At 38.1% G+C, this 27,265-nt stretch overlaps 1 pseudogene; it reads right to left on the reverse strand.

Annotated features, from left to right (window-relative positions):
* Positions 1-327: 327 nt before the first annotated feature.
* LOC103193913 overlaps positions 328-27,265 on the reverse strand; it is a 59,541-nt pseudogene continuing 32,603 nt past the window's right edge.

The raw sequence follows: 27,265 nt of genomic DNA on the forward strand, positions 1-27,265 counted from the left end.
TTATTCTAATGTCCATAAAGATATAAATTATTTTAAATTAATCATTGTCTGACCTTACATGTTAGAGCCAAAGCTAGAATATAAGCAGATACATTAAATCTGTAGTCTCCACCTTAGGTAAAACAATATGACTCATCATGTAAAAAAAAAAAAAAATTAATACCTGATGAATGGATGATGGAATAAATGATAGTTTGACAAGAAGAAATAAACATTTATTTGACAAGCCTTTTTGGTGTCTGTTTTATAGAGCCAAAAAAATCCATTCCTTCTAAAGAGAAGTGTAAGATAGAGAATCTAACAAAATATGTAGCCTAAGTATGGTCCTCAAATATTTCCATGCTCTGTATCTGTGGAGACAAAAAAAACATTAGAAGGTTGTGGGGTTTCTTAAGTGTGAGTATTTCTTCATTTAGTATGGGCAACAGAGTAGACTATACAAGGATTGATAAACTTTTTCTGTACAAGGCCAGATAATAAGTATTTTATGTTTTGAAGACCATATTGTCTATGTCATAACTACTCAATTTATGAAGGCAGCCATAAAAACAAACACAAAACAAAGAAACAGTTGCTATGGAGTCAGTAGTCAATTCCAACTCTTGGTGACCCCATGTATGTCAGAGTGCAAATGGGCTCCACAGGATTTGTGTGTGTGTGTGTGGTTTAGGTGAAAGTTTACAGAGCAAATTGGTTTTCCATTAAACAATCCATACATTCTGTTTTGTGACATATACTGTAATCCCCACACTGTAATAGCATTCTTCCCATTTCCTCCCATTGCCCACACCTCCACAGGATTTTCAGTGGTTGATTTTTAAGAAGTAGCTCATCATGCCTTTCTTCCAAGATGCCTTGGAATGAGCATGACTGTGTTCTAATAGAACTTCATTTGCACGTATAGGTTTTAGAGCTGGATTTGGCTCAAGAGCCATACTTAGTTGACTCCTATGCCAAAGGAAACCCAATTAGCTGTGGTGCAAAATGTTACCTATGACAGATAGTGTTCCTACAAATATTTTTTGACTTCTCTGATGATGGAGTGAATATCTAATGTTGGAGCATCCACTTACAGAGTAAGTATTCTTCTCCAAATTTTCTTTTTGTGTGAAGATATGTCATAGAATTATGTCAGATCTAGGAAAAGACTTGTAGAAAATTTGAAATGGAGGAAGAAATGTGGAGAGCAAAGTTGATAGGTTAATGGACATGGCATGTGACCTCTTACCTGAGGCAGTAAACTCAGCTATAGAAGATTCATCTGAAATAAATATGGGTGAAGAAAGAAAGAAAATATCTATGAACTAGGGGCCCTATTAGGTCTGTTTGCTTTATTGTTAAAGAAAAGTGCTTCATATCAAAATTGTCAAAACTCCATCTGAGTAGAGCAGAGTTGAATAGAATAGTTAAAATACCTATTCTTTTTCTCTTGAAGAAAATGAAATCTGTTCAGATAACAACTGTGAAAATTTTCAATTCTTGTGGTGATGACCATGGTTAAAGGAGCTCTTGTGGTGTAGCGTCTAAGGCATCAGACTGCTAACCAGAAGGTTGGTGGTTCAAACCTATGAGCCGCTCCATGGAAGGAAGATGGGGCAATCTACTGTCATAAAGATTTACTGCCTCGGAAACCCAATGGGGGTCGCTGTGAGTTGGAACTGACTTGATGGCAGTGAGTTTGGTTTTGGGTATGACCATGGTTGCATTAGCGCATAGTTTTCTCCTTTGCTCAGTTTGTGCAGCTTGCTTCCTTAATAATTTTTTTTTTAAGATTATTGTTCCAGTCTAAAGCATTCTGTCCTGCTCCTATCTACTCTAAAAATTATACTCATTCTTCAGGATCCAGCTCAGGTCTTCCTTTCCTTGTTTGACCTTGTGCACCAACCTTGTGTGCTGATTTTGCCTGTCAAACTCCTTATCACTTAGCTTACCAACATTCTTGCCATTAACTACCTTTCTTTCTTATATTACCTTTGCATGGGTATTATGTTCTCCAAACCTGTAAATCACTCGAGGGCATTCACTAGGTATTAGCCTTCTTTTTTAAAATTTTAAGTTTCTAACTCAGTAAATACTTATTAATTTGTTCTGTAAGTAGTTTTTACAGTGTGCATCTTGAAGAAGAGAAACAAATAGGTATGATGTTGGCTGAATGAACTTAAAGAAGGTCTGTTGTCATAAGTGAGTCCCATGCATTTCCTTCTTTCTTTTTTTAAACATTAAATATTTATTGAATATTTGAATACTTCCTAATTTCCAAACATGGGGATTTGCTATTATATCAAAAACAAAAAAAAAAACAACAAAAAACAAAGTAAAAACCTCACTGCCATCGAGCTGGATCCCACTCATAACAACCCCATATATGTGTGTGTGTGTGTGTGTGTATTTACCCTCTAGTTAGTGGTTTACCCTCCCTTCCCTACCCCACCCCCACTAAACCATCAAAGAATTTTTTTTTTGTGATCCCTTTTCTTGACTTTTCACAATTGTGGCCTTATAATATTTGTCATTTTGTGATAGACTAATTACACTCAGCATAATGGCCTCTAAGTTCATCCATGTTATGAGATGTTTTGTGGATTCATCATTATTGTTTAATGTTTTGAGTATTCCGTTGTGTGTATGAACCATAGTTTATTGATCCATTCCTCCACTGATGAGAATCTAGGCTGTTTTCATCTCCTTGTTTTCATTCATCTTTGATCATTGGGAGTAAGTTTTTGTGAATGATGCTTCAGAAAACATGGTCCTGTGTGTATCTGTTCACGTTGAGGCTCTTATTTCTCTAGGATATATACTTAGTTGCTGGATCATATGGTATTTCTATTTCCAGCTTTTTAAGGAGATGCCATACCATTTTTCCACAGCAGTTATACCATTTTATAGTCCTACCAGCAGTGTATGAGGATTCCATCCCTTTACACTCTTACCAACATTTGTTGTTTTCTGTTTCTTTGAACTTGGCTGGTAGTGCTGGGTGAGATGGTATTTCATTGTTGTTTATTTATTTATATTTTTGCAGTGTTGCCTCCCCTCCCTTCCCACCCCTGTTGTTGTTGTTTTGTGCTATCAAATCGGACCTGACTCACAGCGACCCCTCCTTGGGTTTCTGAGGCAGTATCACTACAGAAGTAGATTGCCCCATCTTCCTTTCGAGGAGTGGCTGGTGGAAACAAACAAAGAAAGTTTCCTTCCATATATAAACCTTTCCTTGACTTTTTAAAATAATAAACTAATACAATATTTGTCCTTCTGTGATTGACTTATTTCACTCAGCATAATACCTCCAAGTTCATCCACATTATGCAGTGTTTTGCAGATTCTACATTATTATTTAGGGTTGCATAGTATTCTAATGTGTATTGTTGCCAAATATTTTTTCCCAGTCTGTAGGTTCTGTTTTTACTCTTTTGGAGAAGTCTTTTGAAGCACATAAAAATTTAATTTTTAGAGGGTCCCATTCATCTAGTTTATCTTCTGCTGTTTGTGAATTTTGGGTTATGCTTGACAATCTACTTATGCCATAAATTAGGGCCACTAAATATGCCCCTATTTTTTTCCTAGAGGAATTTTATAGTTTTAGGTTTCACATTTAAGTCTTTGATCATCAGGAGTAAGTTTTTGTGTATGGTATGAGGTATGGATCTTGTTTCATATTTCTGCAAATGGATATCCAGTTTTGCCAGCACCATTTGTTAAAGAGACCACCTCTTCCTCATTTAATGGATTTCAGTGCTTTGTCAAAAATCAGCTGAACATAGGTCAATGGATATATTTCTGGGTTCTCAATTCTGTTCTACTGGTCTACGTATCTGTTGTTGTACAAATACCAGGCTGTTTTGACTACTGTGGCTGTACAGTCGGTTCTGAGATCTGGGAGTGTAAGACCTCCTAATTTGTTGTTCTTCTTCAATAGTGCTTTGCTTATCTGAGGTCTCTTTCCTTGCCATATAAAATTAGTGATTGGTTTTTCCATATCCTTGAAGAGTGTTGATACGATCTGGATTGGAATTGCATTGAATGTATAGATTGCTTTGGGTAGTATTGACATTTTCACAATGTTCACTCTTCCTATCCACAAGCATGGTATGTTCTTCCATTTATGTAGATCTCTTATGTTTTCTTGAAGTAGTCTTTGGCAGTTCTCTTTGTACAGGTCTTTTGTGTTCTTAGTGAGATTTATTCCCAAGTTTTTTTTTTTTTGGTAGTGACTGTAAATGGTATTGACTTCCTTATTTCCTTTTCAGCAGTCTCTTTGTTGGAGTAGAGGAATCCAACTGATTTTTGTATGTTGGTCTTGTATCCTGCCACTATGCTAAATCTCTCATTTAGTTCTAGTAGTTTTTTTTTTTTTTTTTCCTTGAGTCTTTTGGGTTTTCTATGTATAGGATCATATCACCAGCAAATAGGGATAGTTTGACTTCTTCCTTACCAATTTGGATACCTTTGATTTCCCTTTCTTGCCTTATTGCTCTGGCTAGGACTTCCAATACAATGTTGAATAGAAGTGGTGATAGAGGACACCCTTGTCTGTTCCTGTCCACAAGGGAAATAATTTCAGTCTTTCTCCATTGAGAATAATGTTGGCTGTTGGTTTTGTATAGATGCCTTTTATTATGTTGAGGAATTTCCCTTCTATTCATATTTTGCTGAGAGTTTTTATTAGGAAAGGGTGTTGGATTTTATCAAATGCTTTTTCTGCATCAGTTGATATGATCATGGATTCTTGTCCTTTGTTTTATTTATGTGATGGATGACATTGATTGTTTTTCTAATGTTGAACCATCCTTGCGTACCTGGTATGAACTCCACTTGGTCATGATGTATTATTTTTTGGAATCTATTGGCTAGGATTTTGTTGAAGATTTTTGCTTCTATATTCATGAAGGATATTGGTCTGTAGCTTTCCTTTTTAGTGATGTCTTTGCCTGGTTTTGGTATCAAGGTTATGCTTGCTTCATAAAATGAATTTGGAAGGATTCCATCCTTTTCTGTGTTCTGGAACAGTTTGAGTAGGATTGCTATCAGTTCTTCTCTGAATGTTTGGTAGAATTTGCCAGTGAAACAGTCTGGGCCAGGTCCTTTTTTGGTTGGTAATTTTTTTAAGACCTCTTAAGTTTCCTCTTTTGTTATGGACCTGTTCAAATTTTCCACCTCAGTCTGTGTTAGTTTAGGTAAGTAGTATGTTTCTAGAAATTTGTCCATTTCTTCTAGATTTTCAGATTTGTTGGAGTACAGTTCTTCATGGTATCCAGATATTATCCTTTTAATTTCTGTTGGTTCTGTTGTGATGTTGCCCAGTTCATTTGTTATCCATGTTATTTGTATTCTCTCTCTCGTTTCCTTTGTTAAATTTGCCAGTGGTTTGTCAATTTTATTAATCTTTTAAAAAAACCAACTTCTAGTCTTGTTGATTTTTTCTATTTTCTGTTTTGTTTATTTCTGCTCAAATCTCTTTTATTTCTTTTCTTCTGGTTACTGTAGGCTTTTTTTCCTGCCCTTTTTCTAATTTTTGGAGCTATTGGGTTAAAGTGTTTATTTGGCCTCTTTCTTCTTTTTCAATGTGTGCATTTATTACTATAAATTGGCCTCTGATCACTGCTTTTGCTGTGTCCCAAAGATTTTGGTATGTGGTGTTTTCATTTCATTTGATTCAAGGAATTTTTTAAATTTCTTTTTTTTAAATTTCTTCTATTACCCAGTCATTTTCAAAGAGGGTGTTACTCAGTTTCCATGTGTTTGCCCTTTTTCTGGAGATGATCTTATTGTCGATTTCTAATTTTATAGCATTGTGGTCTGAGAAGATGTCTTGCAGTATTTCAATGTTTTAAAATTTATTAAGGCTTGCTTGGTGGCCTAACATATGGTCTATCCTGGAGAATAGTCCATGTGCACTGGAAAAGAATGTATATTGTGCTGTTGTTGGGTGAAGTGCTCTGTAGATATCTATAAGGTCAAGTTGGTGAATTGTATTGTTTAGTTCTGTGTCTTTGTTGAGTTTCAGTTCGATCTGTGATTGAAAGTGGTGTATTAAAGTCTCTTACTACAACTGTTTCAAACCCATCAGCCACTCCTCAGAAGGAAGATGGGGCAATCTACTTCCGTAGTTGTACCGCCTTGTAAACCCAAGGAAGGGTCGCTATGAGTCAAGTATGACTCCACAGCACATAACAACAGCAACAACAACTATGACTGTGGAGTCATTGATTTGTCTTTTCTATTCTGTTAAAGTCTGATTTATGTATTTTGGGGCTGTTTCAGGGGGTACATAGATATTTATTATTGTTATGTCCTCTTGTTTAATCAATCCTTTAATCATTATATAATGTCCTTCCTTGTCTCTTATGGTGGTTTTCATCTTAAAGTCAATTTTATCAGAAATTAATATTGCCACTCCACTGACTTTTGGTTGCCATTTGCTTGATATCTTTTTCCAACCTTTGATTTTTAGTTTATTTTTGTTTTTCTTTCTAAGGTTTGTCTCTTGTAGACAGCATATAGATGGATTATGTTTTCTTATCCAGTCTGCAAGTGGTACATTTAATCCCTTGACATTCAGTGTAATTATTGACAAGTATGAATTTGTTGCTGTCATTTTGTTATGGTTTGCTGTGTCCCAAAGATTTTGGTATGTTGTTTTTTCATGGTGTTACTGATTTCTGCGCTAAGCTTGTTTTGTTCATGAATTGTGCTATCACTTCCTTCATTGCTGTTATTTTAGTATTTGCTAAATATTTGTACTTGCCCTCTTTTTTATTTTGATGTGAAGGTTTATCATTTTTTCTTTGAGGTTACCCTGTGATTATAATTTTCTTCCCAAGTTTGGAACAGTGTGTTCTATCTTGCAATTATCTTGACTTCCTCACCATTTAGAAGTTCTGTAATTACACATTTTTTTTTCCTCTTTTTGTTTTATAGTTATCCTCATTTGCCAATTGATGTCTTTGGTTCCCTGTTTACAACCTCGTAGGCTTATTTACTTTATATTCTTCCATAAGTGGGTTTGTTTCTGGGTTATGTCATCATATGTGTTAATGGCCAGTTGTTGTTTGCTGTTGTTGGTTCTCTGTCCAAAGGACTCCTTTTAGCATCTCTTGTTAGGTTGGTCTGATTTGAAAAAATTCCTTTAATTTCTGCTTATCTAGTAATGTCCTCATTTCATCATCATATCTGAGGGACAATTTTGCCAGGTATGTAATTCTTGATCATAAATTTTTTCCTTTCAGGATTTTATATATACCATCCCATTGTCTTCTCTCCTGCTTGGTTTCTTCCAAGAAATCAGAAGTTTGTCTTATTGGTAGCTCTTTGTAAGTAACTTTTCATTTTTCCCATGCTGCTTTCAGAATTCTTTCTCTGTTTTTGGTTTTGGTGAGTTTGATGATGATATGTCTTGGTGATATTCTTTTGGGGTCTATCCTGTTTGGGGTTCATGGAACTTCTTGAATGGATATACTCTCATCTTTTATCATATCAGGGAAATTCTGTTCCAACAGATCTCTGACAGTTTTCTCTGTGTTTTTATTTGTCTCCTTCTGTTCTAGAATTGTGATTACATGTAGGTTATTCCTTTTGATGGTACCCCACGTGAACTTTAGGCTTTCTTCATTTTGTTTTGATCTTTTTTTCAGATTGATCCCTTTGCAAAGAAGTATTGAAGTATTTGTCTTCAATCTCATGAATTCTGTCTTCCATTGGATCAGTTCTACTCCTTTGCCCATTCAATGTGTTATCTATTTCTGAAAATGTAGTATTAATCTTCTGGATTTCTATCTGTAGATTTTGTATCATTTCTAATTTTTCATTTATTTTGTCATTTTGTTCTTGTATTGTCTTCTGAAATTATTCTATGGTTTTTTTTTTTTCTGTGTTCTCCTCAATTTTGTCAGTGTTTTACTGACAAAACGTTTGATCTGTCTCACAATCCATTGAAGGTACCTAATTATAATTCTTTTGAATTCCTTATCATGGTGTTGCAATGCTGCTTCTTCCTCAGGGACTTGTTATGGGTCTGTATCTTGCTCCCTTGTTTCTCCTGCTTTATTTTGCTTCTTTGTGTGGCCTGTGATGCTCTGTTGTCTCCAAGACATTGTGACATTTTTGTGTTTAATTTAATTGGTGATTGTATATTGGAGTGATTCAGCCATGGTTTTCATTTTCTTTGTTTTGTTTGGATGTATCTGAGTAAGCAGGGTGCTTCTCTATTCACTAGTTGGCAACACTCATGCATTCACCACTTGTCTCCTCTCCCATCATCTGCTTCCCTTTTGTCTGTGCTGTCTTTGGCAAGTTGAGCCTATTCTTAGGTCACCAGAATTTGAACAAAAATACTGTCACTTTAAATATCTAAAATGGCTGCCACTTGTAAACATTCAAAATGACTGTGCCTTCGGACAGCCAAAAGTGTACAGCTCAGTCTGTCAACTTCTTTGCTGTTTCCCTTCTCAGTTGTCAGTTACCCATGCAGTAGTCCATGCAGCGCTTAGAAAACCAGGCTAATTTTTAGGTTAATTCTCAGGTTCTAATACCACTTGGAAATATGCAGGTTGTCTGTGCCATTAGGACAGCTGACAGTCTGCAGTTCTGCTTATCTCCTTACTCACTGTTTTCATCCAGGTTCTTCTACTGTTGTTGTTGTTGTTGTTGTTATGTGCCGTCGAGTTGGCCCCGACTCCTAGCGACCCCTCCTTGGGTTTCCAAGGCAGTATCACTACGGAAGTAGGATTGCCCAACCTTCCTTCTAAGGAGTGGCTGGTGGGTTTGAACTGCCAGCCTTCTGGTTAGCAGTCAATAGTTGGTGTTTAATCCACTTCTGCATCCATCCTTTCAAAGCTCAGGGCTCTAGGATTATCTTCTGTATCTGCGTAATTTAGTCTGTCTTTTCTTTGTTGAAGAGGGTCTGGGTATGCTGTCTATCTATTCCTCCATCTTACCAGAAGTCCCCCACGTATTTCTCAAATGCCCATTTCTTAGCTTTGGGTTGAGATTGTTTAACTGTCTTAGTTTCTGTTGCCTGTCTCATAGTAGTCATATACATTTACTATGGCTGGTTTCAAATCTCTTACTAGGATATCCTGTTGAACCATGAAGGATGAGCTCAGTGTCTGATTTGTCATCTAGAAAAAAATGTAGGAGTAATCAAGAACTTGGAAAGCTTCCTTTTTCTCCATGAAGTAAAACATAGTCTTCATTGTTCTTTGACTTTTATATACATATGTCTGTTAGGTGAGCAAACACTCGTGGATGGTAAGATGGGTTTCAGAATGCAATCTTGGGAATTCTTTACAGTGAACAATAAAATTCTCCAGGCTTTCTTTTAAGTAAGTGAGACAATTCATATACTTTGCTTATTACTGTACAAGATTAACTCACTAGGCCTGAGTGTTTTCTAAGATGCAGAGGGCTTTGCATCATTTGTAATGATAATATTATGCTATTATTTTCTGTGTGGCTAGATAAAAAATTCCCTTTGCTTTGTATTCAGATGTTTAAAGATAATTCAAGAATCTACATTTTTAATTTTTATAGATTTATAGGTATTTACCAACTTCTGCAGTCTGAAATTGATTAAACATGCAATCAAAATGCATGGATAATTACTGGTGACTGGAATGTGAAAATTGGAAACAAAGAAGAAGCACCAGTAGTTGGAACATAAGGCCATGGTGAAAAAAGAACACCAGGGATTGCATATAGAATTTTGCAAGACCAAAAACCTACTCATTGGAAATATCTTTTTTCAAAAACATAAAAAGCAACTATCTACATAGACCTTGCTAGATGGAATACAAGACCTTGCTAGATGAAATACAGGAATCAGATCTACTACATCTGTGGAACTAGATGATAGAGTAGCTCAATATCATTAGCCAGAACAGGTCACAGGTCAACTATAGAACATATCATCATTTGTTCATATGCAAGTTCCAGCTGAAGCTGAAGAAAATGAAAACATGTTCCCAAGAGCTAAAGTGCCAGCTTTAGTATATCACATATGAATTTTGGAACCATCTCAAGAATAGATTTGATGCATTGAACACTAAGGACCAAAGACCAGACATGTGGGATAACTTCAAGGACATCATACATGAAGAAAGAAAAAGGTCATCAAAAAGACAGGACAGAAAGAAAAGACCAAAATGGATGTCAGAAGAGACTCTGAAACTTGTTCTTGAACATAAGGGAGCTAAAGTGAGTAGAAGAGATGATGAAGTAAAAGCTGAACAGAAGATTTCAAAGGGCAGCTTAAGAAGACAAAGTAAAGTATTATAATGAAATATGCAAAGACATGGAGTTAGAAAACCAAAAGACAAGAACATGCTTGGCATTTCTCAAGCTAAAAGAACTAGAAAAAAAATGAATCCTCCAGTTGCCATATTCAAGGATTCTATGGGCAAAATAGTGAGTGATGCAGAAAACATCAAAAGAAGATGGACAAAATTACAGAGTCACTATCTGAAATACAGAGCCACTATCCTGAAAACAAGAGCTCTGGTGGCGTAGTGCCTAACGCACTTGACTGCTAACCAGAAGGTTGGTGGTTCACACCCACTAGCCACTCCTTGGAAGGAACATTGGGCAATCTACTTCCATAGTGACACTGCCCTGGAAACCCAAGGAGGGGTCACCATGAGTCAGAGATGACTTGACGGCACATAACAAGAACAACATCCTAAAAACAATTTGTCAATGTTCAACCATTTCAAGAGGTAGTATATATCAAGAACCAATGGTACTGAGGGAAGAAGTCTAAGCTGCATGCACTGAAAGACTTGGTGAAAAACAAGGCTCCAGGAATTGATGGAATACCCATTGAGGTGTTTCAACAAATGAATGCAGTGCTGGAGGCACTTACTTCTCTATGCCAAGAAATTTTGAAGACAGCTGCCTGGCCAACTGAGTGGAAGAGATCTATATTTATGCTCATTTTAAAGAAGAGTGATCCAATAGAATAAGGAAATTATTGAACAATATCATTACTATCACACACAATTAAACTTTTGCTGAAGATAATTCAAAAACAGTTGCAGCAGTGCATCAACAGGAAACTTCCAGAAATTCAAGCCTGATTAGAAGAGGGCATGAAATGTTATTTTTGAAGGCAGATGAGTCTTGGCTGAAAGCTGAGAATACAAGAAAGATGTTTACTAGTGTTTTATCGACTATGAAAATATATTCAATTGTGCAGATCATAACAAAGTATAGATAACATTGCAAAGAATAGGAATTCCAGAACACTTAATTGTGCTCATGGAAAACCTACACATAGACAAAGAGGCTGTGTTTGGAGCAGAACAAGGGGATACTGCATGGTTTAAAATCAGGAAAGGTGTGTGTCAGAGTTGTATCCTTTCACCATACTTATTCAATCTCTATGCTGAGCAACTAATCCTAGAAGCTGGACTATATGAAAAAGAACGTGGCATCAGGACTGGTGGAAGATTCATTAACAATCTCTAATATGCAGATGACACAACCTTGTTTGCTGAAAGTAAAGAGGACTTGAAGCATTACTTGATGAAGATTGAAGACTACATACAGTCTACATAAAGAAGTCAAAAATCCTCACAACTGGACCAATGAGCAATATATCGTGATAAATAGAGAAAAAATTGAAGTTGTGAAGGATTTTCTTTTATTTGGAACCAAAATCAATACCCATGGAAGTGGTAGTCAAGAAATCAAAAGATGTACTGCACTGGGAAAATGTGCTGCAAAAGAACTCTTTCAAGTGTTAAAAAACATAGGTGTCATTTTGAGGACTGAGGTGGATCTGACCCCAGCCATGATATTTTTAATTGCCTCATATGCATGTGAAAGCTGGACAATGAATAGGGAAGACCAGAAAAGAATTGAAACATTTGAATTATGGTGTTGGTGAAGAACATTGACTATACCTTGGACTGCCAGAGAATGAATAAATCTGTATTGGAAGAAGTACAGCCAAAATGCTCCTTAGATACGAGGATGGTGGGACTTAGTCTCATGTACTTTGGACATGTTATAAGGTGGGACCAGTCCATGGAGAAGGACATCATGCTTGGTGAAGTAGAGGATCAGTGAAAAAGACGAAACCCCTAATGAGATGGATTGACACAGTGGCTGCAATAATGGTCTCAAGCATGACAGCGATTGTGAGGATGGCACAGAAGAACCAGGTGATGTTTTGTTCTGTTGTACATGAGGTCACTATGAGTCAGAACTGACCTGACAACCTCAAACAACCTAACTACAGCAAAGATACGGATATATAAAAGAGGGAATGATGTTCCTGTAAGTTCCTCGCATTCTGGTGCCATAACTTTGAGGACAAATGGCAGACTCTAAAGCCCCCAAATCTAGCAATAAATTAATAGTTTTTTTTTTTTTTGAAACCTGCCTGCCAGCAATATCCACTTGTTGTACCTCAAAATTAATAGTTTTTATTGGATGAAATGGTGTGAAAAACAAACAAAAAACAATACACAATTAAAAGTGAGAGAAGGTGATTTGGGACAGATTCAATTTTAGGGTAAAGAAGGAAGGAAGGAAATTAATATGGCACAAGAAAAGAAACTGCCTAGTGAATGCTTCTACTCAATAACACCTAACAGCAACATTTTCATTTTACTTTATATAGTGATATATTAGAATATTAGCACTATCATTAACCAACCACTGTGGTCGTATTCTTTCTTTTTGTTGGTGGGGGGATGGTGTTTAAAATAACAGGATACTCAACTGACCATTTGTTCTATTGGTTTTGTACTGAAATTTCAAAGAAATACTAATCTCAATTTTAAAATGATTAAAAAGAGAACAGAATACTCCATATATTTAAAAGGAGATTTCTTTTATGAGACACATTGAGGAACTTTCTGGAAGGGCTTTACTAGTTATTGCTACCTTCCTATCACTTGTTTCCTGTAGAAAGATGTGTAATCTCAGCCAAGTTGTCATGACTCTCACTTGTTCCACATTGATGAGGGCATGGTTGCTGCATACTTCTGTTCTCACATGGCTAGATCTGTCAAGCTGAATAAAATTAGATAATTCAAAATGTTAGAGAACTGATGAAGCCATTTGGAATCCTAGAGCAGATGTTAATAAGGGACAAATGTTTATTCTCCAGATACTGTGAGGACAAGATTTCCTTTACGTTATTGTCAGAATTAAATAGTCAAGGTGCATTAAATGGGGTTGGGTGGAGAGGGAAGGGGAGGAGTCAAGTTCTGGGGACAGAATTCAATATTGTCATGCCTTGACTGTGAGAAAAATCTGTCTTCCTATGAAAAGAAGGAAATTAAGTATTTTCAGGTCATGATTTCCACCATTTTTCAATATTCAAGTAACATTTTAGATACTCTTGCATGTTTGATGATGTTAGCTCACATTGTTTTTATCATTCTCAAAATTTTTAGTGCATATTAATCAGGTTGGTATTTAATCATAATCTATATTTCTTGGATTGTTATTTCTTGCCCATGTGTTTCAAATCCCTAACTAGCCTGTGAGTGGCTTAACGATAGAAGTTCTTTCTGTGTTTTTCTCATATCACACATGTCTCTCAGATTAGAGGCAAATAAGTAAGTAATGTAATTAATTTCTTGGCTTTGGAGAAAATAGACTTTTTGGTACAAGATGACATTTATAGGACTTTAGTCTTAGTTTGGAGATATAGAAAATCCTATTGAGTGTAGTGCCTAAAGCACTTAACTGCTAACCAGAAGGCTGGCAGTTCAAACCTCAGAAGGAAGGTTGGGCAATCTACTTCCACAGTGACATTGCCTTGGAAACCCAAGGAGGAGTGTCTGACTCAACAGCACATAACAACAACATTGTATGAATTCTGTTAGGCTTAAAAAATACTTACCTTTTTTTACTGTTGGCTTCAGGGGAATAAAACCAGATACTTCACATCAATAATCACCATATTGGAGACACGGTGACTCTCTGTGTAACTGTAGCATAAAAAAAAGGGGGCATGTGGTTTTAGTATTTGATAGGAAATGTCCTTCAAGACTCACTAATAACCTATTTGTCTCCATGGAAATTTCCATAGCACGTTATTATCCACTATGATCGGTATTCTCTGAATGTGTATGATATTAATATTTGGCACCTGTTGTTTGGAACGCTGACTGTATATCAGGACCACAGCTTGCTAAAATCACAGGCGCTCAAGGCTTAGTCCAAAAATTATTAAATCAGAATCTTTGGGAGCAGAGCTTGGGAATCTGCACTTTTAACATAGCTACAGCTTTTGGACTTACCATTTATATTATTCATTTGTTATTTAGTATGTATTATTTTTATATTTTTAGTTAGCTTGGATGTATCATGTCTCCCTTGAGAGGCTTCAAAATGTGGGAGTAAGTAATATGCTTTATACTTTGACTGAATTGATGGCTAACAACTGGGTTAATTTTCTGAAATATGATCTATTTTTATAATATTGGCATCATCAGTATTAAATACAGAGCTATATGATTTGATGCTATGTTTTCTTGGGATTGCCATAAGGCTTTTGATAGATTATGATGGGTGACCTCTATATTTTACACTTAATTTCTACTTTAAGTTTAACATTATTATTTGGTACTTACCCATTTGATGAAAGCAAGGATAAAATAGAATTCAGTTATTCAGAAGAGGTAAAGAAGACATGTCAACTGAAGGTACATATCCTGGAGGAAGATTTATTCTTTATGAATGAGTTGAGTCAAAATTAGTATAAAGGAAAAGTAGGGATTGATTAGGACATTTCAATAATTCATATGTTTTTTCTTTGACAGATTTAATACCAAGCTTTGCTAAGTATTGTATTTACTCTTAGTCTGTTTGGTCTTTAAAGCATTACTACCAAACTAAACCAAACTCACTGCCCTCAAGGCAGATCCAACTCATAGCAATCCCCCCTTGGGTTTCCAAGGCACTGAAGTAGATTGCACAACCTTTCTTCTGAGGAGTTGCTGGTGGGTTTGAACCACTAGCCTTCTGGTTAGCAGTCAGATGCCTTAGACATTTCACCTCTAGAGCTTCTAAGGTTTTAAGAAAACAAAATTACTAGAGAAGAGGATCACTTCACATTTATCACATGATAAGTGGCTAAATTAATTAAGTAACTCTACCAATTTTAAATAATATTCATCTAATAACATAGCTTTCAAATTTATAGTATTAATTACCATTGTTTCAGGGTATTTTTTGAACACAGAATTAGGTGATATGGTCAGAAGATCTGACCTGACATTCATTGTGATCTGGAAGCTGGCTTTGGATCTATCAGAAATTTGGGGCACAGTCTATACTTTCAAAGCAAATGAGGAGCCCTTCTTCTCTGGAATAAGGTTGTATTTCAGGAATGTCTGTAGGATACCAAGGACACCATTGGTTTCTCTCTTTTCCTGCCTCTTTTCACTTTTTTATCATTTAACTTCAGATTTGCCCTTTACTTGTCCAGGAAAGAGAGAAGCTCCATGTCTATGAGAGAGGTTAAAGCCAACTCTCTGCATTATAACTCAGGACTCTCACCTGAAGATACACACATTTTTTTCCCAGTCACTGCTTTGGCATATTCCCCTAGTAGCTCTGGCAATGAGACCCACTAGCCACTCCTCGGAATGAAGGTTGGGCAATTTACTTCTGTAGTGATACCACCTTGGAAAACCAAGGAGAGGTCGCTATGAGTTGGGTTTGACTCCATGGTAATGAGTTTGGTTTATTATTATTATTATTATTTTTTTTATTTATAGTAACAGTAAGTTGTTGTCCACTCGGAAATTTGTGGAAAAGGTCTGTGAATCCTGAATGATTACTTGTGTAACCTCAGTCCTGGAGACAGTGGCTGCTTCATAGCTAGACAGGGCATGGAGAACCACTACTGTAGCTCTCTTACCAAAGAGTAATTTTTTTGGTAGCTGAGATTTTTTTTTTTCCAAAAGCCTAAATTGGCCACTTTTGGAGGATGTTCATCTCACCCCACCCCCTAAAAAGTATACATCTAACTGATTTCTTTTTTTTCTCTTTCATGCATCATCAGAGTTATTCTGTATTTTTTCCAAATGAAATAAAAACTAAGCTGATTAGCTTCCCAATTTATTTTCACTTGCATTGTTATTTTCCTCAGGCACTATACTGTGTGAGTCAGGATGTATGGACTGCTCATTCTCATCAACAGTGCCCTTGGATATAGACCTCAAAGAACAAGTGTAAAGTTAAGAAGTTAAAACAACAATAGTGACTGTTGTTAACTAGGTGATTAATGAAAATTTAGGTGTAAGAGTGAAATAAATTGGGAATTAAAATAGTGATATAAGACAAGTTGCACTTCCACAATTTTCTTTGTCTCTTTATGTAGTTTGCTATTTTCCCCTGCCTAATCAGAAGGAGGGAGCTCTGGTAGCATAGTGGCTAAGACACTTGCCTGCTAACCAGACGGCTGGCGGTTCAAACCCACCAGCCACTCCTCGGAAGGAAGGTTGGGCAATCCTACTTCCATAGTGATACTTCCTCGGAAACCCAAGGAGGGGTCGCTATGAGTCGGGTTTGACTCGACGGCACATAACAACAATCAGAAGGAAGGTTGGGCAATCTACTTCCTTAGTGATACTGCCTCAGAAACTCAAGGAGGGGTCGGTATGAGTTGGAGCTAACTGGATGGCAGTGTGTTTTGGTTAGTTTGTAATCTGTCTGAAAAACAAGTTTCATTCTGTACACCTGGATATTTAGAGGACTTGTAAGAGGGGAAATCTAGGTTGTCTGGATGTTTAACATAATCATTTGTACCTTAGTAAAATATTTCCAGAATTATGATAAACCAAAACCGTTGAGTCGATCTGACTCATAGCAACCCCTCCTTGGGTTTCCGAGGTGGTATCTCTATGGAAGTAGATTATGCAACCTTCCTTCTGAGGAGTGGCTGGTGGGTTTGAACTGCCAGCCTTCATGGTTAGCAGTCAAATGCCTTAGGCACTAGGCCACCAGAGCTCCCAGAATTATGACGTTGTTGTTGTTTTTATGTGCTGTGGAGTCGGACCCACTCATAGCAACCCCTCCTTGGGTTTCTGAGGCGGTATCACTAGGGAAGTAGATTGCCCAACCTTCCTTCCAAAGAATTATGATAGGTAGAAAAAGAAATTTTTAAGAGCTTTAGCTTTTTTTAAATTTTAATCAATTTGAAGGGAAAAAGGCAGCTCTTAATGAAGATTTTTGGAATAGAAAGGAGTGGAGGGATTGAATTCCTCGGAGTACTTAAATGGAGCTTCTCAATCATTCCATAAAGATCAAAGTGAGCTCTACTTGATCACTTTCCTTTTAATTAGACCGTTTTCTGGTTCACATTAGAACATTCCTGCAGGATTCTAAAGATGTTCTCTGTAATTCAGATCAGTGATTCATTTGTCACAACAGCATATGGAGTGCTACTGTCATCTAGTGGTGAGAGGCTAGGGATGCTGGGAAACATTTAAAGTGCACAGGGTAGCCACTCTTAGCAAGCAATTATCCAGCAAACAATGTCAGTAGCGCCAATATTGAGAATTCCTGGTCTAGAGTGTGGCCAATGACCAACATATGCTGATGGTCTAATACAAATTTAGAGAGGATAGATGTTGTAAGTAGCCAAGTTGATAGTTTGTTAACATAGGACTTAGTGAAAATTGGTTTGGGGAATTAGATCTTTTCCCTTCATAGGAGCTCTGGTGGAAGGTTAAAGCATTTGATTGCTAATCAAGTTGATGGTTCAAACCTGTCAGCTGCTTCATGGGAGAAAGATGAGGTAGTCTGCTTCTGTAAAGATTTATAGCCTTGGAAACCATATAGGGCAATTCTACTCTGTCCAAAAAAAGGGTCACTATGAGTTGGAATCAATTTGATGGCAGTGAGTTTGGTTTGGTTTTGATTTCCTTCATATTCCACTGTCCTCAAATAATATTAAATAATTCTTCCATAATTTAATTATCCCTTCTCTTTTCCTTGTAACTGTCCTATTTTTAAGCCTCGTTTGCAAAGTGAATTTGGAAGAGAAGATACTTTGGGAGCCACAGACCTGGGTGGAGGAGAAGCCCCCACAGGGATTCTGTTGCTCTGTGATCCAATTCACGATGCCATGAGTAATGCAGCAGTCAGTTTCTCTGAGGTTGGGGCAGGCTGGGCAGTGCGTTTAGCAAGGAGCACGTAGGCCCTCATCTCCACCTCAGTAAAGGGAGCCTGGGGTTGGTAAAAAGGCTCTAGTGGTGCCCTGGGTTTCTGAGGTCGTGCCCAGTGGACTGAATTGTGAGGGTGAGAAAAAGGAAAAGATTATAGTTATTGGTAGATAAATAGTGCACGGTCATTTCATATGGAGCTGAAAATACTAATACATTAGCCTCAGAAACTCACTAACTCACACCCCTATGCTGAATTTGCTTTAGTTCTGTGGGACTAAGGCAGAGAATGTTGTGGGGAGAAGAAACATAGACCATACTTGCCAATCTCTCAAATGTTTTATTAGGGTTGGTGGAAGATAAAAGCAACAGAGAGTTCTCTCACGTTTGGGATACTTCCTTGTAATTGAAATATAAACTAGAACAAAAAACCTACTCTGGTGGTGCAGTGGCTACAGTATTCAGCTACTAACCATAAAAAAGGTTAGTGGTTCAAACTCATTAGTTGCTTTGCAGGAGAGAGATGAGGCAGTCTGTTTCCTCAAAGATTTATAGACTTGGAAACCCTATGGGGTGGTTCTGCTCTGTCCTGTAGGGCTGACATGAGTTGGAATCAACCTAATAGCAGTGTTTTTTTTTTTTTTTAATTTATTGATTTCAGAGGACTTTTGTGAGGTTATCTCTGGCAAATAGAGGTAAAAACACTTTGAAAATCTAATTGTACTTCCTTTATCCTGGCTTTTGGATGTACTTCTTTTCATCCAACTATATAGGCAGATATCATGTGAAAAGAAATTGTCTACTATATTGGTCTTAGCAGGTAGGGATAAAATTCTATACTTCACCTGTAATGCTGTGTCTATTATGTCATGCTCTGTGCAACATATGCAATCCCAGACAAGGTATTTTTTATAAGAAGTGCCCTGATCTCACAGTGTATGACCTGGCTAAGGAATTCCAAAAGAAGCTCACTGATTTCAGCAGGAGGATGTAATAGTCTCTTTTTGTAGAATCAGTGTGAGCAGAAGGGGAAAATGTCCTTTGTTTGTGGATTCTTCCATAGCTTCCTCATCATGTGAGTTCAGAATTTCTCTTCTCTTCTCTTGGTTTCCCACCAGGGTGAACACATAGGCTAACAATGCCTTGGTGTAAACATGACTCCCACGGTCCCCTCCTTTGCTGTGTTCCAGGCTGACTCTAGGCAGAGCGGAGCATTGCATACAACAGGATGCTGTAAAGGCAAAAAGAGGGTGATGGCAAATTAGGGTCCCTGGGTGGTGCAAATGGTTTGAGCTTGGCTACTACTAAAGGTTGGTGGTTTGAATCCACCCAGCAGTGGATTACAGCCATTTAAAACCCTATGGAGTGCAGTTCTACTCTGACACACATAGGGTTGCCATGAGTTAATGTACCCTGGGAGCCATAGACATTGCATGGTCTTCTTTGTGCAGGATCTATAATGGTTTTGTGGATATTATGGCTATACCAATCCAAAGCATCCTATTAGAGGGAGGGAATATTATTATTTCCATAAAATTATCATTACTGGCTTAAAATCTGGTAACATAACTCAAGCCTAATTGGGAAATATCTGCTTAGAGGAACAAAGTAAAAATTTTCTCTGCCATACTTACTATTGATGATCTCTGTGGCCTTGGACTTTATTTCCTGAGCCCGCTGTTGGGCTTCATTCAGATAGTTCAGGACATAGATGTAAGAAGCAAATAGGACCATATTCTGTTCTCCATAGCCATAGGGTATCTGGAAGAGGTTTTGTATATTTTGCATAACAGATCTTGGTATGTCACCTGGGGAATGTGAAAGATTAAATGTCAAAGTAATTTCAGTTCATAAGTAGCCAACATTAATAAAGACAATGACTGTCATGTTTAGACACACATGCCAAACTACCATTTAGGCAAAGGAAAAATTATATTTACAAAAAGTGAGCCATCCAGGACCCTAAAAGAAATAGACACTATCAATAGGTTGGTCACTAGAATACTAATATGTCATTGTTGTTGTTATATGCTGTCGAGTCAGACCTGACTCATAGCAACCAATCCTTCAGTTTCTGAGGCAGTATCGCTATGGAAGTAGATTGCCTCACCTTTCTTCTGAGGAGTGGCTGGTGGGTTTGAACCACCAGCCTTCTGGTCAGCAGGCAAATGCCTTAGGCACTACACTCCCAGAGCTCCCAGAATACTAATTTAGAGATAAGATATATAACCACAGCCCTTTTGTCCCAAGTTTCCTGAGTGCAAGGTGACTCACTCAAAACAGAAAGAAGCTCTGGCAGATTCTTTGACCACATTTCATGGGAGCTTCAAGGATAGTTGCTCAGATACTTTAGTACCTTTGGAAAAAGACTGTCCATATCAGAGGAGTTAATTTATCTGTAATTGCAATAAAATGTAGTGGTTGGAGTTGGGGCTTCAGAGCCACACTACCTGGATATGGAATTGGGTCTGCCAGTTACTGGGTATGTGACCTGGGATAAATTACTAAACCTCTACATGGTCTAATTTGCTCTTGTTTGATGATTTAATGAAATAATACATGGAAAACATTCAGAACAGTACTTGTAACATATTAAATGTCATTAAATGTGAGCAGTTTGTATTACTGTTTTTGTTACAGCTGACCGTAAGTAGTGTTATCATATCTCATTGAGGAATCCTGGGCCCAAGAATTAAGAATTTTGACTTAGTGATGAAATTAGCTTTAGTAGTCCAGCTCCTCTTGGCACGATGTGGTCCGTGGTCCTTCCCCTCTCTCTTCAGCATGTTCTGTTTGCTGTGCACAGCAGCTCTCCAAAAGGTGGCTCTCAGATTTTATTTTAATTTTATTAAGACTTCTTACATTTATTTATAAGAAGTCATTTAACTTCCTCCACTATTCTATACAACATTTGAATGGATTCCCATGTTTATGAATAGATACCATGAATACACCTTATATTGGTCCTTCTCAAATGGCAAGTACAATGTCATATACACTATGGACATAGAATTAATACTTATGTGGCAATACTATCAGAAAGCTACAATTGTTTCTTAATCCTGTGATGAAGTTCAAACATAAAGTCATGTTTTTTGTGTGTTTTGTCATGAAAAAAAAAATCAGTCCTTTAGTGAGATGAGTATAGAGTGCCATATGTTTCATCATCAATTGTTTTCAAGAATATCTTCTTTGACTCAAACTTATCATGACTCTGCTCTCTTTCTATCTTGTCCAGGCTCTTACAGCCAGATGCTGTAATGAGAAGCCACAGCTATGGAAGTAAAGGGCTGAACGTAAACCAAGAATGTACTAGTGTTCGTCTTGTCTACATCATCAGAGCCATGTTAACTTGCTCTCTTAGGTTCAGTGTCCTCATCTGTTAAAGGAATATGAAGAAATACTTAGTATTATTCTGACTTTAATGGAACATTCTGAAAATTATGGGAGATAATATGTATGGGCATGAATTGTAATTTGCAGTCTATCTCCCTGTGAGACATTGCTTTCACTATCATTATAAGGATGGACTCTTACTTGAAGCACAAGCCATGGAGATGAAAGTTTTCTCTTGCTCAATACCTTCAGGTGTGGGTAAAAAGAAAGAAAAGGAGAAAAGGGATGCACATTCAAATGATGGGAAGACAATGCCCGAGTCCCTGCTCTGAAGGGTAGATGAAGTTTATACTGAAGTATGCTTAACATCCAATTGATTATTAAACTGTTATAAATCCATAAAATGTTGAAGAACCAGGGAGATTTTCAGAGGAGAAAATGAGAGGGGACAACTGGGGCAGGGAATGAAAGCAATAGGTGTGTAGGAAATAGCTGCATCTTACTAGAGAGGTGGAGATCAAGAAAAAGGAATAGCTCCCACGTAATTTATAAAAGAATTATTTACATCAAATAAGCAGTGTGTCCTGCCATACTTCTGGGACAGAAATTCTATTAGTTTATGGGATGGATTGTAAGAGTATAATATTAATTTTTCTTTGTTATCTCAAGAATGGCCACAGTAATTTTTATTATAATCGTTGGGGACCCAGAAAAATACGTGAAATGGGCCAGATTGACTTACCTACAGGGTTTTAATGACCGTGTCTTTCCTCAATCTCAGGGACCTTAGCAACCTCCTTTCCACACAGCTCTAGGAACTGTATTGCCTCTGCACTCACTGAGGAGTTCACATTTCCTAAAACAAAGAACTTGGAAAAATGAGTATCACCTTGATAGTAGTCTAAGTCTTCCTTAATAGTGGAAAATGCATATATGCTCTGTAATCACTTTGAGGGGGCTGCAGTTTAACCTTAAAACTGGCTGGAATAGAAAATAAAACTGAAAAAAAAAAAAAACCAAGGCTAATATATATTGAGTAACTAGTGTTCAAGAATAGTGATTATGGGGTTGAGGCTATGTGAAAGGGTCATTGTGGATAAAACTCAAAAGAAGAAAAGACATAAGGCTTATATAATTACATTTATGGGACACAAAAAGGAGAATGTGATGTAGGCTATGTTCAGATATCTACCACCCTTATTGATTGGTGGGGATTGGACCTTTTCAGAGACTACGGTGTAATGAATTACTTGATATGGCTTTTCTAGTCATAGTTTTTGTAACTCTCACCAGATTACTGGGTTGTTGTTGTTGTTATTTGCCGTCGAGTCGGCCCCGACTCATAGCGACCCCTCCTTGGGTTTCCGAGGCAGTATCACTACGGAAGTAGGATTGCCCAACCTTCCTTCCGAGGAGTGGCTGGTGGGTTTGAACCGCCAGCCTTCTGGTTAGCAGTCAAGTGCTGTAGCCACTATGCTACCAGAGCTCCTGATTACCGGGTAGGACTGTGCAAATAAGGTATGTAGAACTCGGATGTTGGGATTGGTTAGTTTTGTCACTCCGTCAGGCTTAAAATGAGCCTTTCTAGAGGCAGAAAGAGGGATCTAACTGCCATCAAGTGACAAGAGCTGGAGGTGAAGTAGAGTGCATCCTTAGGTCCTAGATCCCTGCACTGGACCTTCTTGGCAGAGATGCTCAGCAGAGAGAGATGCCCAGCAATGGGAGATGCCCAACAGAGAGAGACATCCAGCTGGGAGAGATCTCCGGCTGAGAGAAAGTGGCAGAGGAACAAAGAGACAGGAGACAGAGTAGCCCGCTTTCCAGCCCACAAAGTGAGGAAGCTGAGCACCCTTGGTCAGCAGGCTTGCTGGTGGAGTGGGGTGCACATAGGTGTACCTATCAGCAGAGCTAAAAGAGCTTTGTAACACTTGTGCGAGCAGGTCAGAGGCCAGGCTGATAGAAGAATTGTATCCTGAGCATGTTCCTGAACCTGGATTGTAAACTGTTACTTCCCTAATAAACCCCATAATTGTGAATATTGTCTGTGAGTTCCGTGTGGCCATTGCAACGAATTATCAAATCCGGCAGAGAAGTAGTGGGTGCTGTGGGAGGGATGGCTGGTGTCAGAGTTAGTAAAAAATTTGGATAGTGGCAGCATGTCTCGCCTCTTAGGAGTAAGTGTTGGGTTGTTGATGGTGATTCTGTCTTCCTCTTGTGAAGCTGGAGGAGGTCAGAAGATGCCGCCCCCAAGTCCTTTCTGCAGAGACTGTCACTCACCCAGAGTTTTAGCAGATACTGTCTAAGACAAGGTTTGCTGCTCATTTCCACAGATGTAATAGGAATCTTTTACCTTTGTGCTTTGGGAAGCTAGGAAAGCTGGAGGGGCTTTCAGCTACACACTGATCTATCACCCATAAAGGAACAAAGAGACAGAAATGACAGAATATGGAAAGACAATGAATGCATGGATTAGAGCCAAGTGTGAGATGCTGCAGTGAATGGGGATTTTTGGGAAAAAATATTTGAGGCAAAAGTTCATACAGTCTTTGAGAAGCATGAGAATGGCAATGATACAGATTAAGACTGATTATCTACTAGGAAGATCTTGCATTTGCACTGGGCCAGATTGGAGAAATCTGTAGATATAGCAGCAATGGAGAGGAGGGAAAAGCAGCAATGGTATATTGCCCCAAGTTCCTACCTGCTATACAGATTTTCTTCTTGAGTTACTTCGTTCCTTCTCTTCTCCCTCCAATTTCTCCAACATATATTATGTGTCTATTCTATACAAAAGACACTCTGGTGGCATCTTGATAGCATTTGACTAGAAGGTTGGCGGTTCAGACCCACCAACCACTCCATGTAAGGAAGACTGGGCAATCTACTTCCATAAAGATTTACCACCTCAGAAACCCAGAGGGGGTCGCTATTGGTCAGAATCAACTCAATGACAATGAGTTTTTTTTTTTTTTTTAAATTATTATTCTATACAAGGCACAGAAAATTTTAAGGGTTCTTGACATTGAAGGTATTGTGTGTTACAAAGGAATACATTATAAGAAAAAATGTTGCATATTTTACAGAGATAAGTGCTAAAAGAGAAGTTAAAACTACATATTGTGGGAGTTTAGAAATGAAGACTTGAAGAATAACACACATGGAATTGAGAAAATTGAGCTTTGTGTCAGCATCAAGAATCATCCTGGCATAAATTCTAACTTGTGGAAAAGGATTCTGCAAACTTCAGGAAATTAAAAGAAAACAAAACTGCCTGTGGTTTGGACGGCCTGGTTTGAGCAGATGTAGTTCATGCATGATTGTGTTGTCTCTCAGATCATGTCCTGCCTCGCTTAGCACTATTTATTTGTAGTGCTAACACACATGCTTCACAGAATTATCCATAGTCTTGGGAACAGAATCAGAAGTTGACTGTCCGGTAGTCTTTCATTCCACCCATCCTTTCAATTCACCCTCATTTTCCTTACCCAGAGGCATTTTGGAAAGTAGTTTAAGACAGTGGCCTTGAGAAGGCTCTCCATGAACTACAGAGTTGTGAACTCCACAAAGAAGGTTGGAGGGCTTGGAGACTGGCCGGAAGAGAGAGTCCAAGTCCAGTGTCATTGGACAGGCAGAGAGCCCCCACTTTCCAATGGGTGATGGTATCCAGGACTGTTACTTCCACTTCAGCCACACCTGAGGAGTTGGGGAGGATGATAAAGTGAGGAACAGAAAGTAAGCATGTGAATGCATTTTTCTAAAGTGAGAGTCAATGTGTGTAAAGCTAATTTCAAGAACTGAGTCCACTTAAAAGTGTGTGTGTATTAGATTGTATATTGGAGACTAAATGGGGAAGTAAAAGGCACTAGGTACCACATCTTTTCCTTATCAGTTTATAGCCCCATCACACACGTTTGGATCTTACATAGAAATATTTGAAAGTGATTGAGTTTGCTCCTTAAACTATCCTCACTCACATCTAAAAAGAACACATTTAAGAAACATGATCTAACAAATCAAACACTATACAGGCAGTCCCCAGGTTATGAATGAGATCCATTTCTAACTGTGTCTTTAAGAATTTGTAGGTAAGTTGGACCAGGCATATAGGATTGTTATTTAGTCTTCAGTGCAAGAAAAGAATTGAACATTTTTCAATGATTTAAAAGCTGCACCTGTAATGAATGAAGGTCATTGTGATGAAGAATTTGTTGCACATAGGAGTCAGTTCATTCCTTTCAAAGTGAAGGCAAATTTATATAACATTAAAGGGGAAGTAGAGGTTGCTCTTAAGTCTGACATTCATAACCATAACCGAGGTGTTTATGCAACCTGATTTATTTGATTGCATGCTTTTCTAGTCTTGCTGTTTATTGAAGTCTCCTCAAGCATTGGACATTATAGCACTGGGATATATTTAGTTCACAAGTCTATTTTCTGGCAATCTCAGGAATAGTTATTTAAAATTGCTTAGCTTTGAGACAATTATACTAATCAACCTAAAAAATGGAAGCATTTTACTTAAAGGTTAAAACACTCATCTAGAAATTTCCAGAAAGATTATCTTTGCAGTATAGTAAATTACCTGGTATGGCCTTTCTAGCCATAAGTCTTTGTAAACTCTTGGTGGAATTTGCTCTGAGCAACTGAGGAGCTCCTGATTGTAAAAGTTACCCACCTGGGGTATTTCTGTTGGGCACAACACAAAGCAATGTTCTGGGAGGTTCCTGCTCTCTCTCAGATGCTTAGAATTCTGATGTTTTGATTGGTTGGTTTGGCCACTCTGTCAGGCTCAGAAGGAGGCCTCCTAGTGACAGAACCCTCTCTGGCTGCTGGTTGAGGAAGACGTGCTGCTGAAAGAGACACGCGCTGCTGAGAAAGAGACGCAAGAGACACACATTGCTGAGTGAGACACTGAGGGACAAGCACTGCTGGGAGAGAGACTGTGAGAGACTGTTGGCTGAGAGACTGTGGGCTGGGACAGAGACTGAGTGTTTTTCCTGAACTTGAATTGTAGCCTGGTGCTTCCCTAATGAATCCCATAATCTGTGAGCTCTGTGTGGCCACTGCAGCGAATTATCGAACCCAGGAGAGAGGTGGTGGATGTTGTGGGAGGAACAGTTGGTGAAAGGGCTAGAGGGAGGCAGCATGTCTGGCCTTGTAGGAATAGGACTTGGGCTGCTCATGGTGATTCTGTCTTCCTCTTGTGGGGTTAGAAGAGGTCAGAAGATGTGGCCTCCCTGCCCTTTTTGCAATCTTGTAATTGAAAATGCTAGTGGACCCACAAGGAAGGTTGGGCAATCCTACTTCTGTAGTGATACTGCCTCGGAAGCCCAAGGAGGGGTTGCTATGAGTCGGGGCCAACTCGACAGCACATAACAACAACAACAACAGTGGACCCACATTCCCTTACCCATAGCAAATGTAGGAGAAAGTAGTTCTTACTCTACACCACCAACTCCCAAATCCAATCTCAGGGAAATAGCTCTATACTGTTTCAGGGATTGGCTCTGGATTTCATATATTATTATATAGTATATTATTTACTGGTGTTTCACTCAAGTCGTTTTGGGGACTGTATGGACTCCCTTCTGAAGATACTAAAGAGAAAGCACCATTTTAATTAAAGAAAAATTATCCATTCATTTTATGTTGCACATGAAGGAAGATTGGGCAATCTACTTCAGTAGTGATACTGCTTCGGAAACCCAGGGAAGGGTTGTTATGAATTGAATCCGACTCGACAGCAGTAGTTGTGTGTGTGTAAAATTTGTTGTTGTTGTTGTTGTTATGTGCCGTCGAGT

The sequence above is a fragment of the Orycteropus afer genome, unplaced genomic scaffold (assembly GCF_000298275.1).
Source record: "Orycteropus afer afer isolate SDZICR_OR568_19922 unplaced genomic scaffold, OryAfe1.0 scaffold00040, whole genome shotgun sequence".
NCBI lineage: Eukaryota > Metazoa > Chordata > Mammalia > Tubulidentata > Orycteropodidae > Orycteropus > Orycteropus afer.